Here is a 15,373-nt window from a genome sequence, read left to right as displayed (position 1 = left end):
TCATCGATAGAATCCATCACTCGTGGCTCGGCACGGCCAGGATTACAGCAGCATTCCCAGCTGCTCAGTCACAATGTGAATTAGGCTTTTTTCATCTGGCTATCAGAGCGTTCTGGCCGCTGTGTGTAGGAAAGAGAGTTTCTTGGCTCAAGATCTGAACAAGATAAGTCTAATACTAAGCCTCCAGGAATCGGGAAGATGTTTCCTGAGATGCCTAAAATTCCTTCCGGAAACCTCGCCGTCTGACATCAAGGGTGAATCAGGGTCCACTTTGTGTGTAAACCTCGAGCCGAATGAGTTAGAGTGAAAACCTCCTCCTCTTTCACTTCCTTTTAGAGTTGTTTATACTCACGAGACTAGAATTATGGGACACTTACACAGGGAAGCCTATTATGGTATGAGGACACAACACATCTCACTCCCACACACCAAAACATCCCTGCAAACACTTACAGAGAAGAAGACAGCTGCAACATCCACAGCGATAGGAATCGGGCAGTTCCAGCGTTATCGGAGCAGAATGTGATGATGCAGTGGATTCCTGGGATACCTAAGTGGTCAGGTTTGTTCCTCGCTCCAGACGAGTGCTGCAGACAATTACCTAATGGTAAACTGGGATGCAATAAAATAAAGTCCATGACACTCATGAAGTCATGTAGCAGGAAAAAGAAACAAGTTCACAGATTAAAGGAATGCAGTGAAAACGTGAAGAGAAAGACAAGAACTGAGCTTAAAACAGATGAAAGCAACTGTGATGACAGAGTTTAGTTTTAATGCCTCTAGTTTGACTGTGTTGATAATAGGGCTACATGTGAGAATGTATACATAAACAATGGGTATTTTGAATGTGATCTATGTTTTGAGTCTGATACTGATTCACTAAGGTGGATAATTTGTCATCGAGCCATAAAGATACGTTTAAATAATTAAGCAATTAATAACTGTGGTTGAGATTAAGAATTGTTTAAATGTTAATGCTTAAAGCAAAACCCAACAAATCTGAAACATTGATCACTTCACCTGATGAAAAGATTCATGAAGTCAGAAATCACATTAGTTTCACAGGATACTCTCATCAGTGCAACCTCTAAAATCCGGTTCTGATTTTTGAGTCTTTTGTTAGCGTCACATTCTCGGATTAAAACCCGTCGGGATTGGTCGTGTCAAGCTGTTGCACCCCGATTGTTGAATCCTCTCCCATTGCTGTCACGTCATGTCGATTCCATTTATTATTTTAAAATGCAGCAAAAAACCTATTTGTACAGGCAGGCTTTTAATTTAATTCGATGTTATGTTCGTACACATTTTTTGGAGCACTTTGTGATTTCATTTTAAGGTGAAAGGTGCTACACAAATAAAAATTTAGGCACTTACAATAAATGGCTGTTTTTTATTTTCTTTTACATATTTTGTTAAGGTCCACCTGTAGTTAAATTCTGGTAGTCCATTTCAGTCCAGATGTGTGATTTATTCTCTTCAATATGTCGGTATGCTTCTATTTTACCACTGGATGATTTGTCTCATATGAGAGTTTTTACTTGGCTAGCCTTAAAGCCACCAGATGTTTAGTAGCTTTACAGTTATATAGACATTGGCATCTCCCTTACAGGTTACTTCTATCTTTTGTTATTTTGTCAGCTTAAATATCTCAGTTAATCAAATATCTGTTATATATCAGACAAAGTTACTTGAATGAATACTAAAATGCGGCAGCAGACTGCCAGACCTGTGGAAATCCCCGCAAAAGAGATCCTGCTCAAAGTACCTTAAAAGATCTCAGAAAGTGATCCAGCACGCTCTAATCTAAAGAAATTCAAGAACAAGAGCGCTTTCAGAACCATTTCTAAGGCTTCCTGGCTACAGTAAACTACGGCTTAGAGGTGTTATCCAACACACAACGAAAACATGGAGCAGCAGTGAAGCGTCTCAGGAGTGGCCGGCTTACAAAAAACGACTCTTAAGAGGGGATTAAAAACTGATCCAGGATGTCAAAAAAAACAAACAAACAGAACATCTAAAACTATGGAAGTCTCACTTGTGTCAGCTAAAACTGCAGTGGGTTACTTTTATTTTTAAAAAATTAAATTTTTGTTAAAACTGTCCTGTGAATATAATGTGAGAGATAAGCTGTGAAAAACTCAATCTCCTCTTTCTTCTGCCAGCAATACACAGCTGAAACAAATAGTCAGAGCCAAGAGGTGGGTCTTAGTGATGTCAATCGCTCTTGTGTATGTGCTGCTCACCGTCACCTTTGTTCTCTGCTAGGCATTCATGAGGAGCCTGCATGAATATAGCTACGGATGATGGCAGATGATGAAGTTGTTTCTCCTCCAATAGCACATTGAGCAGCATGGACATGAGCATGACTGACAGCTCTAAGACACTCCTCCTGCGTCTAATTGGTTGTTTTTGAAAGAGCTTTGAATTTCTGCAGACGGCTGTAGGACCACAGGGAGGAGGCAGAGGAGCTGAATTTTATCTGTTTTATATCATACTATATTGTGACAGTGTTAATGAATATGTAACAAACATAATTTTACAGAAGTTACCAGCTGCAGCTTTAAGGTCAGAGTTTATGATTCACCAATAAGAAAGAGACTGGGCTAAAATGGCATCCACTAGTGAGGTGGATCAATAGCACACAAAGGCCTGTTTCACATTCACCAGAAAGTTCCCAATTATCCCCAAGAACTTTGGGGAAAGCATTTTGTGGACTGGCAAGAGAAAAAGAGTTTCTAAAATAAGTTTAGGTAACAGCTGACAAGACATTTAAAAAAAAAAACTAATCCATGAATTTAAGCATGGTGGTGGTATTGTGGTGCTTAAATACCTTGAGAACTTGGCATATTTCCATGTGCATGCTTGTTTTTTTATTTATTTATTTATATGTTTTTGTATCTAATCATACATAAATTACTTACAATATCACACTTATGTATACATATTTTATATGTCTGTCATGAGGTGAGAGTGGTGAGGCAGAATGCAGCGGACCCAGGAATGATGAATATGAGGATTTAATGATGAAAACCAGTCAAAACAACGGACAGCAGGCACACGGAAACACTGACGACACTGAAGCTAACATTGACGAGGACCCGACGAGGAACAAAGAACACAGGTGGAGTTAAATACATGGGAGGGTAATCACAGAGACGAGACACACCTGGGAACAATCAAGGGGAGGACAGGACAACGAAGAGACTTAAGGACACAGAAAACTCTAAATAAACACAGAAAAACACAGATCCTGACAATGTCATGGTTACATTTGTATTTACTAATATTTAACACTTTGGATGGAGTAGCTTGTCATCAAAAAAGCAATTTCCAATTGGGATCTATTTTATTCTAATCTATATTTAAAAACAAAGAGAGATGTAAGAGTTATCACACACCTTAATGGAATTTGATACTGCTAAATATAGCACAAGTACGTCTATTGTAATTGCCTTGAGAGTTTAAACTAAACTCTGGGGACCAATAGTTGAGAAACTGAAGGGGCAAACTTATTCAGAAGAACCTACATATGCAAATGTGGATAATAAAAGTCGTACAGATTGTGTTGGGGACGTCCCAATCGTGGCATTTTTAAATAATCAGTCCCTGACGGAGTTCATGTCATGATACCTGTTGTTGGTGTGATTATGTCAGCCACATCCAGAGCAAGGCTTCAGTAACACGTTTTTAGCATCTAATTTCTGTATAAAGATCTACTTAGCACCATACAATAATCATTTGATCAAATCTCGCCTTTCTCCAACAACAAAAAGTGTGTTTCAGCATTTACAAAGATGTTTACACTGTAAGCGAGACTGTGATGGCTGCTGCAGTTTTCTGTCTGCAATACTAACAAGTATCTATAAACAGCTCTTGTGAACTCACAGAGTGCAGATGAAACGTTGTCATTAAGTTTTAGGTATCTGAAATACAAACTCCCCTTTTTCTCAGTAACTTGTCAATTAGCTGGAGCTGCACTAACATATGAGTCAACAAACTGGGTTGAGTCAGATTGAGTCAGATTAAAACAGAGTGCTCTGCATAAAACACTTGCAGCTGAAAAGTAATGAGAGTTTATTGAGTTCTGTTGAATCTATTCTCTTTTGAGACTACGCCTGATTTAAGTGGTGTATTGTCAAGATATTAGAGTGGCTTTCTTAAACAATTTAACAATTTATTCTGTTTAAGCAGAATATTGAGGCGGTACTGCAGAAACCTCTGTTGAGAGTAAAATGATATTTCCAAGAATATTAATAACAGGAGGAAGAATAGGAGAGAGTGGCGTGTGTAGTTTCTTTAATGTATTTTATATTTGCTCTATTGTCAAGCATATACATGAGATTGATTTAATAAATTTTATTACAGTATCAGGCTGGGCCTGAGAGTAGGTGGCTGTTGATGTTTTTCTAAAATATTGAAAAGAATTAAAGGTGACCAATTATGCTTCCTTCACCAGGTTAGGTTAGGTCTATACAAAACATGCTCATTACATTTTTTGCACAAAAAATTATTCTTGGAAAATGAGATTTTTGCCTGGTCAGTTCTGCCTACTTTGACCTCCTTCGACCTCCTATTTTGACCTGGCCTCTTGTCAGTTAAATCCAAACATGCTGCTGCTGGCCACACCCCCCAACTCAAATGGAAAATAGCTGCAAGCAGATGAGAATTGGTACAACTGTACATCTTTGAAAAGCAGAAGTAGAGCCTCCTGCACAACTTGGTTTGTGAATGTAAAGTCAACAACAAAGCACTTGTTTTTTCCAGCAGCCATTGTACAGCGCATGCGGTGGTGAAACTGGAGCTCAGTTTGGGTTGCTAGGTAACAGGCTGGGTTTGGCTGTTTGAAGGGAAGTGCCTGCTGATTTGTGATGTTACATTCTGGAATATTTTGAAATGATTAATTTTCAATACACCAAAAAGATATTTCAAACTGACTGGGTGGAGTTTTTTAAGCTCTTGGCCTGATTTCAGAAGCAGCAGAGATCCAATGCAAAAAAACGTGTAAAATGTGAATTTTGAATAATACATGTTTGTTAATATTTGATTTAAAAAATAATATTAAAAAAATATCTTCGATTGTCTTCAGTTATCCATAAAAAAGATTTTCACAATTTTACAATAACTTGGTCTGGATTAACCCTTTACATTTTAAAATGTGCTAATCAGAGTTTATTTGTCACTAAATTGCAATTTTTGTGACATCTGAGGAGGTCATGGACAGGATCAGGTTCACCAGGCAGACACAAACTGCAATCTAAATGACGCCAGATGGCACAGTGACCCACTTCCTGGGACGTTTAAGTGGTTAAGAGAGTAAGAACAAGGCATGCATACCTCACACCTCTCCCTGTCGCACACATACACACCCCCACAGCCTGTGGGACATGAACCAGGATGCAGATGAAGCTATGTTTATTTCTACAGCAAGCTGAGGTGGATTCTCTCTCCCCCACGCAGGAATACACATAGTTACAGTAACCACTTATCTAAGCAATGCTTAAATTGTTGCTTTTACAACTTGTTGGCTGCAAGGCCACATTCCAGGTCTTTCAGCTGGAACGTGAACCTGGGAATGACATCACATCTAACTTAATGGTGTTCCAGTCGCAAACTGGAACACCAGAAGGATTCCCTCATTGTTGTGCTCAGCTATTTTTGGCAGTACCAGTGGATAATAGAATATTACTCTTCACTTTATTTATTTAAGCAGTGTAGCATCATCTTCACTATAACAGAGGTTGTCCAGCACTGTGTGTGAGTGGTTTAAAGTGACAGATGGAAAAAAATTGTAAATCATTGCTTCTCCATATGTAACTGTGTTTTATGAACTCATTTTAATTTTGAGGTCAAGTTTAGACCAAACCTGGACTTGGCTGTCAAAGACTCAAAACATGACTTGGACCTGGCCCTCAAAGACTTGAGACTTGACTTAGACTTTGGTTTAAAGACTTGACCTGGATTAAAGAAATGCTTAAAATTTGACTTCAACTTAGAATTGAAGACCCAGGAGTAAACCTTTAGTTTGTTCATTATATATTTGAGACTTGAGTTGGGCTTGACCCAAAAAGACATTAGATCAGATACAACCTTTGGTTGATATACCTGAAATTTGTCGATATGGTTTTAACATCATTGCGTGGCTGCCTGGTGAACCTGACTCTACCCATGATCGCCTCAGCGGTCACAATGAATCTTAATGAGCAGATCTTTAAAAAAGTAAAGGCTCAATCCAGACCATCTCTTGACCATCAGTCCTTTCAGCTGTTGCAGAATTATAATCATTTTTATTAAAAAATTATCGATGACATTTCTGGAGGTGAGATTTTACTTTAGCTTTCCCCTCACACACTTAAGACTTAATATCAACTCCTCACAAACTTCAGACAACTCATTCTTGGCACTCAAATGTCTCAGGTTTGACCATGCAAGACTTGAGATGTGACTTAGAATGGGGACTTAGACTTAGCCACCAAAAGATTGATATTTGACCTACACTACCCATTAAAGACTTGACAAATGATTGTGAATATTCACTGACATAGGAAATGAGAGCTTTCAGTAACTTGAAACTTGATTTGGACTTGTGAATGTTTCTACAATGTTTTAAGACAAAAACCAGAAGATGGTTTGAAGTGTTTAAGTTCAGCCCTGTTGGGGTTTTTGAACATGAACAGCCTCTTCAAGGTCAAGCATCAGCATCTCTAAATCTAGAACTTCTCTAGGTCTTTACAAGACTCCTTCTGCCAATCTGATATTTTATTAATATTAGTGCTTAATAAGTTTACCGGTGTAACGACTGTAGATCAAGAGTGAAACTTTTACAAAAATAGTGCTGCTTCTCCCACCCAAACATGTCCACTTGAATCATGAATTGACAAAATAACAATTGTTTGAACAGCTGGATAATTTCACCAGCCGAACATCCAGAATCAAGATCACTTTAACAATGATCTTACCTGCAGTAGGCAAGGGAAAACTTTCAAATCAAAGCATATATTCGGATCTTATCTAAAGAAATTTGAGCATCAAAGAGCTTTAGTAAGAAAATCCTTTGACTTTTAAAGTTAAAGGGCAGTATAGTTATGAGGAAACATTCTATTTTATTTATATAATGCTTGAAACTGATCAAATTAAGCATCTCAGTTCAAACAGAACAAATAATAAACAAACACTGTTCATCTCTGGTACTATAAAAACTAAAAATCCCTCGCATTTATTCTTATTTTTAGGCCGAAAGGTGTACATTTGAAGGATTTTGTGTCTTATTTTCTCAATAAGACACAAAATCTTATTGAAGATTATTCTTTAATAATATAAAGCAGTGAGATAAAGACTTAGACTTGACTGGAAAGAATCCCCATACCTCACCTACAGCACTGTGAGAGCAACAATAGATGAATTCAAGCGCGAACAGATTGCAGCCTACTGAAAACTTGTGAACAGTGTGAAAAGACACTATTGTGGCAAACACTGAGCTATAAATCCACAGTCACACAGGAACCTCCAGTCACTTCTGCCTCAGGCTACAGGCTCTGTGTCTCGTTTTCCACTGACAAAAAAAAACACTTACAGGAATGTGTACAAACACTGCCTCAAATCTCTGTATATCTCAAGTGCACAACACTGTGACCACACGCAGCTTCTCGGAACATTTCATTCGGCGAAGCCAACAAAAGAAATTCAAAGAATCGTGTCCACCAAGACGCAAACGGCTGTCTTAGAAAACAGCTCTAATATTGAGGTCACTTTAGCTTTTCCCCTTGCAAATGGGCAGTGGCTTGTAAAGAATGCTTTGATCTCAAAATGGCCCAATGATAATCCATTGTGTGTGTAATATCTGTCACTTATAGGCTCGCAGCTCTATTATAACGAGCATACGGTTGGCGTCACATACAGCTCATATTAACCCCTCGGCTCTTTCCTGCTTATTCTTCGCCTTTGTGTGTTTTAACCCTGGCGTGCACACATCTCAGCAGGCATCCTCGTTCACGTTAAAATAATGTGTTTTACTCATGTTTTAATGACTGATTAAGAGCAGTAAGTCTGGGAAACAATGAGGCAAAGTTTTTTTTTAGCTCAGAGCTACGAGTTGAGCGCCAGCTCATTTTCCTCATCTAGCCTCATCATCCATCTCCATCAACCCTGAACCCTCCGGTCTTGTCCTAAACCTCTGCTGTCGGAGCCCTGTGAGAAGTCAGCCGTGCACCCTCGCACTCCCACAGCTGCTCAATAAGGACCATTCATGGCCCACGCTGTAGGAAGTAACAGAACACAGCATTGTGCTTACATGCAGTTAAGCCAGTGTAAGGGTGAGCCAGAGGTGAGCGAGAAGCCCCCCAAGAAGTCCAAATGTAATTTCACAGAGAGATACTCTGCAGTAAAAAAAAAAAAAAAAAAAATCAAGCACAATCAAATGCTTCAAGTGCAGCTCCAGTCTCTGAAGAATTGCAGTCAAAAGTCTCAATGATCCCACACTCCATTGTTCGTTCTAATCCCTCTTTCCTGCATGAACAAGGTCCATGAGTGACTTCAGCAGATATCTAACCTGGCAAGCATATGTATATGTGTGTGTCTGCCTGCCTGTGTGTGTGAGAGGGAGTCTTCCCTAGGCTGTCCCACAGGGGATCCAAGCGTCTCGTCTCTGAATCACAGACTGACTCTGTTTGTGTGTGAGTCCATCAGAATGGATCAGCATCAACATCCTGAGTTCCCCTTAGGCACGCACACACACACACACATTGTACGTCGCTGAACCTCCCCAGGGCTATGTGCTATCCCCCCCATATCCCCATAAGCAGAAACCTCAGCTTCTCAATGTTAGATGGGCTGTTCACTCACGCTGGACAATGGCTTCAGGAACACTGCGAGCCGTTCAAGAACGGAGATTTACAGCAAGACATCCACATATTTTCAATATCGATGACTTCCACTTATAGTTCAATACTTTTCTCTCTATTTTAGAAATAGAATATCAAAATTCTTTGATTTTATGAAGTGTTGCGTACTTCAAAAACACTCTTGAAAGCTTTAATGTATATTAAACTCTCTCCCTAAAGGGAAGGATTGTATAATGCACCTGTGTTACACATATTTTATTTGATAGTACAACTCAATAATAAGGATGAAGAAAAGTATCAAAATTAAAATATCTGAAGGAACAGCTTTAATGCATAAGCATGATTAAACTAAGTTAAAAGACAGCTACCTACAGCATCTAATCAGATATCAATAAGAGTTCATGCAGACTCTTAGAGTAAAGAATATGGTATCTCAGAGTGGAAAACATCAAATATTTTTGCAGAGTGTTTTAACACTTTATATTATGTGTTGGTTTGGTGTTATGACAGATGCTCCAAAGGTTGCGTTGAGAAAAGTCATACTGTCTGCCTGCAAGCTGCTGGCTTATGACTTTGGACAAAGATCTCTTGACAACAATAAAAGCACTTTTTCAAATTACAACTCCAACTTTTACTGCTTTCAAACGGTTAATTTCAGGTATAAGGTACAGCTATCCAATTCCTTCAAAAACAGAATAAAACAGTACTTGATGACAAGGGTCAAGTCTTTAAGCATCGAAGTCCCAGGTTTTAAAATGTCCACTTTTATGATCAGCAGGTCTGAAGTTAAACTTTTTTATGTGAATGTTTCAATTGATCATGTTTTTATAACAGCATGTTCTTGTTTGTTCGTGCCCTGGCAGTTAAATTCAGGGAAGGTTTTACGCTTCGATTTTGTTGTTACTGGGCAGAAATCTCAAGATGAGTTTGACTTTCCAGCACACACAAACAGCAGAATGAAGCTGCAGCTGAATGAATTCACTCATTCAGTCACTTCCAACTTTCTCTCAGACTACCTGTGACACGGAGGCCATTCAGCAGTGTGCAGGACTCACAGGTGCAGGCAGAGGCTTCACCGCTGCCTTCCTGTTGTTAATGTTGATCTCTTTCCATTAATTGCATAATTCCTCCTATGCCTGGTTTCGGCCTCCTTCCATCCAGCCGTACATCCATTCTTCCATCCCTGGATGCCGTTTGGGTCCCTTATCCTTTATCTGTGTTTGGCAGCTGATAGGTCGCATCAGGACACACACACACTTCAACAGGTTATCCTTGTCATTAAAACAGTGGAGCTATCTTTGACTCCACGCTTTAATAAATGGGTGATTAACAGTCTTCTGTAGCACTTCATGAGGAGGTCATTCAGGTGTGCTGGAGCAGAGAAATATCTGAAGCGTGAAGGACAGTGGATTCGAGGACAAGGGATGAAAACCACTGCCTTGAATGAGGAGGAATCCAAAATGTCTCTGGCACAACTTTAACGATTCCCAAATTGCCTGGAGAGGGTCAAGAATATGCTAAGGTGAAGTCTCTCACACTTAAATTAAAAAATTCAATTCAGAAATACTTTATTGATCTGAAAGGGAAACTAAATAAAGTGCTGTGAAACACAATGTGCTTTGTGTCCTTTTTTGACAAATACTCAAGCTCCTTAAAGCAAACTACTTTAGACATAAAAATTATTATTGTGAATAAGTAGAGTTTCCAAGTAATATTGTGTTTTAAATGTCAAGGTTTCTTTAGGAACTGTTCTCCTGATCAGAAGAGTCAAAAATGCCAGGTTTCAAGTTATAGCAGCTGGACTGCTAACTGCTGCTAAGAGCTGACAATGGAGCTAAGACCGAAACACTGACATATACTGAGACACAAATCAGGGGAAAAACAGAAAAGAGGAGGAGAGAAAACATGATGAAAAAGAACAAAAATAGATAGATGGAGCTGTGAAGATAGAAACAGTGAAGTGGACAGTAGAGCTTCACTCTGGTCTGAGTGCTTCAATGAGGCTCGCTGCGCTGAGAGTCATTATTGTTCTATGACACAGATGAATAGTACATTAGCATAAAGGAGGGCCTGACATGACACATGACAGACACAACTAACTCCCCTTTCGCTCAATCACCTTTTCATGAGCTTCCTCTCACCAAAGCCTTTTCTTTCCTTTTTTTTGTCTGCATGAAGTATGCATGCGAGTGTGTGACTTTAGCATGGCAGCGCGGTTCGTCACACGAGGAGCGGATCGGCCATTGTGCTGATGCAGTGTGAGTGTGTGTTTGTGTGCAGAGGAGAGGATAAAGGAGAATGTAACAGCGCTTGCAGAGCGTCGCTGCACAGCCGCGTAAGAGCCTCTGAACGGACTTGTGGCCTCGTTTGGAGTGCGCCTCGTTCTGGGTTGTTGTTTAATGAAGAGGCTCTCCTGAAAGACACACATACACACTCATTCGCCCACCACAAATCATATCAATGCTCTTCTAGCACTTTAAAAACGAGTGCTTGCTCCGAGCCTAATAGGCAGCAACCCAAGGTCGTCCAACCTATTGTTTTTTTGTTTTGTTTTGTTTTTTGGGTTTTTTTAAAATTCCTCCCGATGATTTCCATTTGTCTGCATTTGTCTTGGACCGTTCCCGGCTTGTCATTGTGGGGGGAAATCTCCAACTCCCGCTGAGCTCTGCTATTTCTGTTCAATCTCTGCAACTCTGCTGACTGAGTGGAAGTCACCTCGTGGCTTCTTCCCCTTCTTTTGTTGACTCACTGCGCGACTGGCATGTACGTCTGTGAAAATAGCAGGGGGAATCCTTTGTGCGTATGTGGTGTCCTCCTGATGCGGTGGCACAGTGCCATTTAAGCACCTTTGAGCTGGGAAGCACAGGGATTGCCCAGCCAATCCATCCGGTGATAATTGGATCAACGTGCGTCTGAGGAGGCCTGAGCCAGGCAGCCACTAACTACTGTCCTAATTGGATTAGCGATTGTGGGGGTGCGTGTATGTGTGTGAGAGAGGGTTTCCCTGGCTTACAGTGACCCAGGTGTTAACAGTAAAGCTGCCGGAGTTGGACGTATTTGTGACGTCACTCTCAGAGACAGTCCTCTGCTCGTCATTGTGAGCTGATGACTGGCATTTTCCTTCTTGCACAGCAGCATGGAGCAGAGGAATCCATCTGCAACACACACACACGCACCCCTACACCCGCACACACACACACACAACGTCACTGCATGCCTGGAGCAAAGACACAGGGAAGGAAAGACCTGTTTCACCAATAGCAAGTGCTACTGGTTTAATAAGATGTGAGTGTTTAGCTTATAGTTTACACTGCAAAAACATAAGACAAAATTAACCTAAAAGGAACTTTTCAGCAAGATATAGGAGCTTCTTTTGAGGAAGTACATTTCTTAATATTGATTTTTTTTTTTTTTAAGTATTGGCTCCACTGGGAGATTCTTCAAATTATAACAAGATATTTTCCCAAGTTATAAGTGAAATAATCTGCCAGTAGAACCAGTCATTTTTCATCAAAATTCAAGAATTATTGACTTATATCAAACTCCTATATCTTACTAAAAAGTTACTTGTTAGTTAATTTTGTCTTAACTCAAGTGCACTAGAAATTAGACAAAAATACTGGTTAAGATTTTGTGTTTTTGCAGTGTACGAACAGAGTAATATTGGATCCTGAACTCTGACTTTTTTCTGGAAGGATGTAAAATTTTATGTAATTTAACATAAAGTGCTGCTTTTTGAACTTCTTTAGCCTGATTTGTTTATTTGATAGGTCTGTCGATAATGAGAACTTTCTGTGGGAACCACACTGAACTAAAAAGGATTGTTAGTCACACTTCATGTAAGATTTAATAACAGGGGCAATTGTACTTTCCACTAAGGCCTGCTTCGTTTGGATCACACTATTTTTTTTAAGGAAATTATGAATTTATTCAGGTTATTTACATTAAGCAATTGTGTCTGTTGATCCGAAACCTTTAAGAGAAACAAGGGAAAACAGAGGAAATTAAAGAGAGCAAATAAATTTTACAGAACTTAAACTCTTTGTCCTATATATGGATAGATTTATTTCTTCCTTGACTTCCTACAGTTTCATTCTGTTGCGCAGTTCTTGTTTTTTTTAGTAGCAAAGCCTACAATTTATCATGAGAACTACATTGGTTTCATAAATAAATAAATACAAACCGCAAACACTTTCTGTTGCCGTCATGGTGGAACAAATATTTGATTCTCCATTCAGGAAAAATATTTTGCTGGTATAAATTTAAAACTCAAAGCCATGTCAGTGAAAAAAAATAAAAATAGCTCAACGTACAGAAATAGAAAAACATGCAAATAGACAACAATGCCATGAGCTAAAAAAAAACCTTGAGTCATAAAAAGGTGTCATAAATTTAACAACACATGGAGTAAAAATACCCAAAAAAGATGCAAATAGTTGTTTGCTCAGCAACACATGTAGAAACAGAAACAGTGTTTATGTCTCTCCAGGAACATAAACAGCCACGTTCCTGTTGTTTTCATTTTTGACTTTTTCCCACAATTGTGTCAGGAAACACTTTCGTTTTATCTGTGCCATCTTTCAGCTTTTGCATAAGTCGTGTATTTATATTCCACATGTTTTCAAACTCGTGAGCAGGTTTTCTCTGCAGGCTGGTGGCTGAGAATCAATTTTATAAGCATGTTGAGGTTCTGTTTTTCATCATCCTTCAGGTTATTGTCTGAAACTCACGCACATCTCAAGATCTTCTCCAACTGAATCAAACAAGAAAAAGTAGAACTAAATAAAACAGGTATGAAGTGAAAACATTAGAAAATTTAGGAGAACCCAGTAAATATTAAGTTCTTCTAAATAAGAAATATTCAACTCTTCCATTCTCACCGTGGTGTTCAGTCTCACTTCAACAGTCAGGAGCACAGCAAAGAAAATGTTTGAGGTTTAAATGCTGCAAACCTCCTCAAAAATGCTGAGCAAGGATCATCTCCTTTTCCGCGCCGGCTGTGAAACACCTCTGTGCAATTTTATGTATTTTACGTGTGAAGAAATGTGGGTGAGTCTTAATTTGTTATAAATATGACTTGCTCTAATTATTGTTCAATCTTACAAAAAGTTTCAAAACATGTTAACCTGTTTAATCCCAAATTTTTTTCTTGCAAAATAAGTGCATGCATTTTAATCCTTGGACCTCCTTACCACATGATATGAACTATTACATTTTATGTTGGTTATGTTAGTGAAAATGTAGGTTTTATACTCTGCAACAATTGTTGCCGGTGGGAAACTGCATAGTCTAAATTACACAAATGTGGCCTATTTATACATATAAAAAAATAAGAAAAATCATGACATGCACAACCTATTATAACAAAGAATGGTTACAAGAGTGTTCAGAAATATTTTAGATACCTAAAGATTCAATGCCACATCCAGCAAATGTCATAGTCTCAATGTGCCGAGTGACCTTTGACCTCATTTGGTCATTCCATCAATGAGGCAAAGTCAGGTGAAAATGTTAGTATGAACAAATCTGCATCCGGGAGGAAATTCTCCCTGTTCCACCAGACCAAGCAGTACAGCTTTGCTCTGTCCTAAACTAGTTTCAGGTGTGGCGTCATCTTGTAACAGTCATTCAGTGCACAGGCCACACTTTGGGGAAAGGATCTCCTTTTGGGGGGGGGGTGAAATAGGGGAGGGTTTCAACTATGGGATGTAGAAGACATCATTTTGAGGTTCCTTCAGGTTTAGAAGATCTAAAATATCTGATATTTTTAAGCTGTGTGGGAACAGAAAGGCATATAGAATAAACAGCAAACCATTGACACATAGCACAGTGCTGTCTATGTATTATGCTGGCAGCAACAACTGTTGCCATGCTTACATTCACTCTGATCAAAAGATGAATGATGGGATACAATTTTCTTTACATATCAGTAGAAGACACTTGAAAGAACATATGTTCAAAATATTTTATTTATATTTGTTTATTTAAATATTTTACTGACTTCCTCTTGTACAGGTTTGTGACAGACATTTACCTCCAGCATCACAGGCAGGAAGTAAAGAGGTCTGGTCATGTGACCTTTCACACTAGATACATAAAATTGATATTGCTTAGAGTAAACACATTATTATTTTATTTTAAAACTTCAATTAGCTGCCAAAAGTCAAAACAATTCTCCTAGAGCTTCCAGAAGTTAGAGAAAATCTCTGGCAACAATTGTTGCTGGTGGGATTAAATGGGTTAATGCACTTATATTATGTCCAAATAAATTTCTCCAAAAACCTACATAATGTGATGAAGCACAGTAATAATTGGTTTTATGCATTTAATCCACAAACAGTTTTCTCACATGCATCTGAAGCCCCTTAAAACAGTTTTATTCAGCTCACAGGAAACTGATATTTTCAGACATACAGTAAAAGTGTCCAGTGTGAAATTCTGCATTTATTCTCCACAATAAATTATAAGCATTTAATGGCAGAAATTTAAAAAGCCATAAAACTTTGCATAGAAGATGGTTTTAAAAGTGTGTCCTG

The 15,373-nt window shown here is 38.8% G+C and overlaps 1 long non-coding RNA gene across 1 annotated transcript in view; it reads right to left on the bottom strand.

The window, feature by feature from the left end:
- LOC116717688 (uncharacterized) overlaps positions 1 to 15,373 on the bottom strand; it is a 72,875-nt gene that overhangs the window by 24,797 nt on the left and 32,705 nt on the right. The window contains exon 3 of the long non-coding RNA XR_004338785.1: positions 454 to 612. This is a non-coding gene — a long non-coding RNA (uncharacterized LOC116717688). The remainder of the gene's footprint in view (positions 1 to 453; positions 613 to 15,373) is intronic.

Source organism: Xiphophorus hellerii, chromosome 3 (genome assembly GCF_003331165.1).
Source record: "Xiphophorus hellerii strain 12219 chromosome 3, Xiphophorus_hellerii-4.1, whole genome shotgun sequence".
In the NCBI taxonomy this organism is placed as follows: domain Eukaryota; kingdom Metazoa; phylum Chordata; class Actinopteri; order Cyprinodontiformes; family Poeciliidae; genus Xiphophorus; species Xiphophorus hellerii.
Note: the sequence above shows the minus strand (reverse complement) of the source record. Positions and strands in the feature narration are given on the sequence as shown.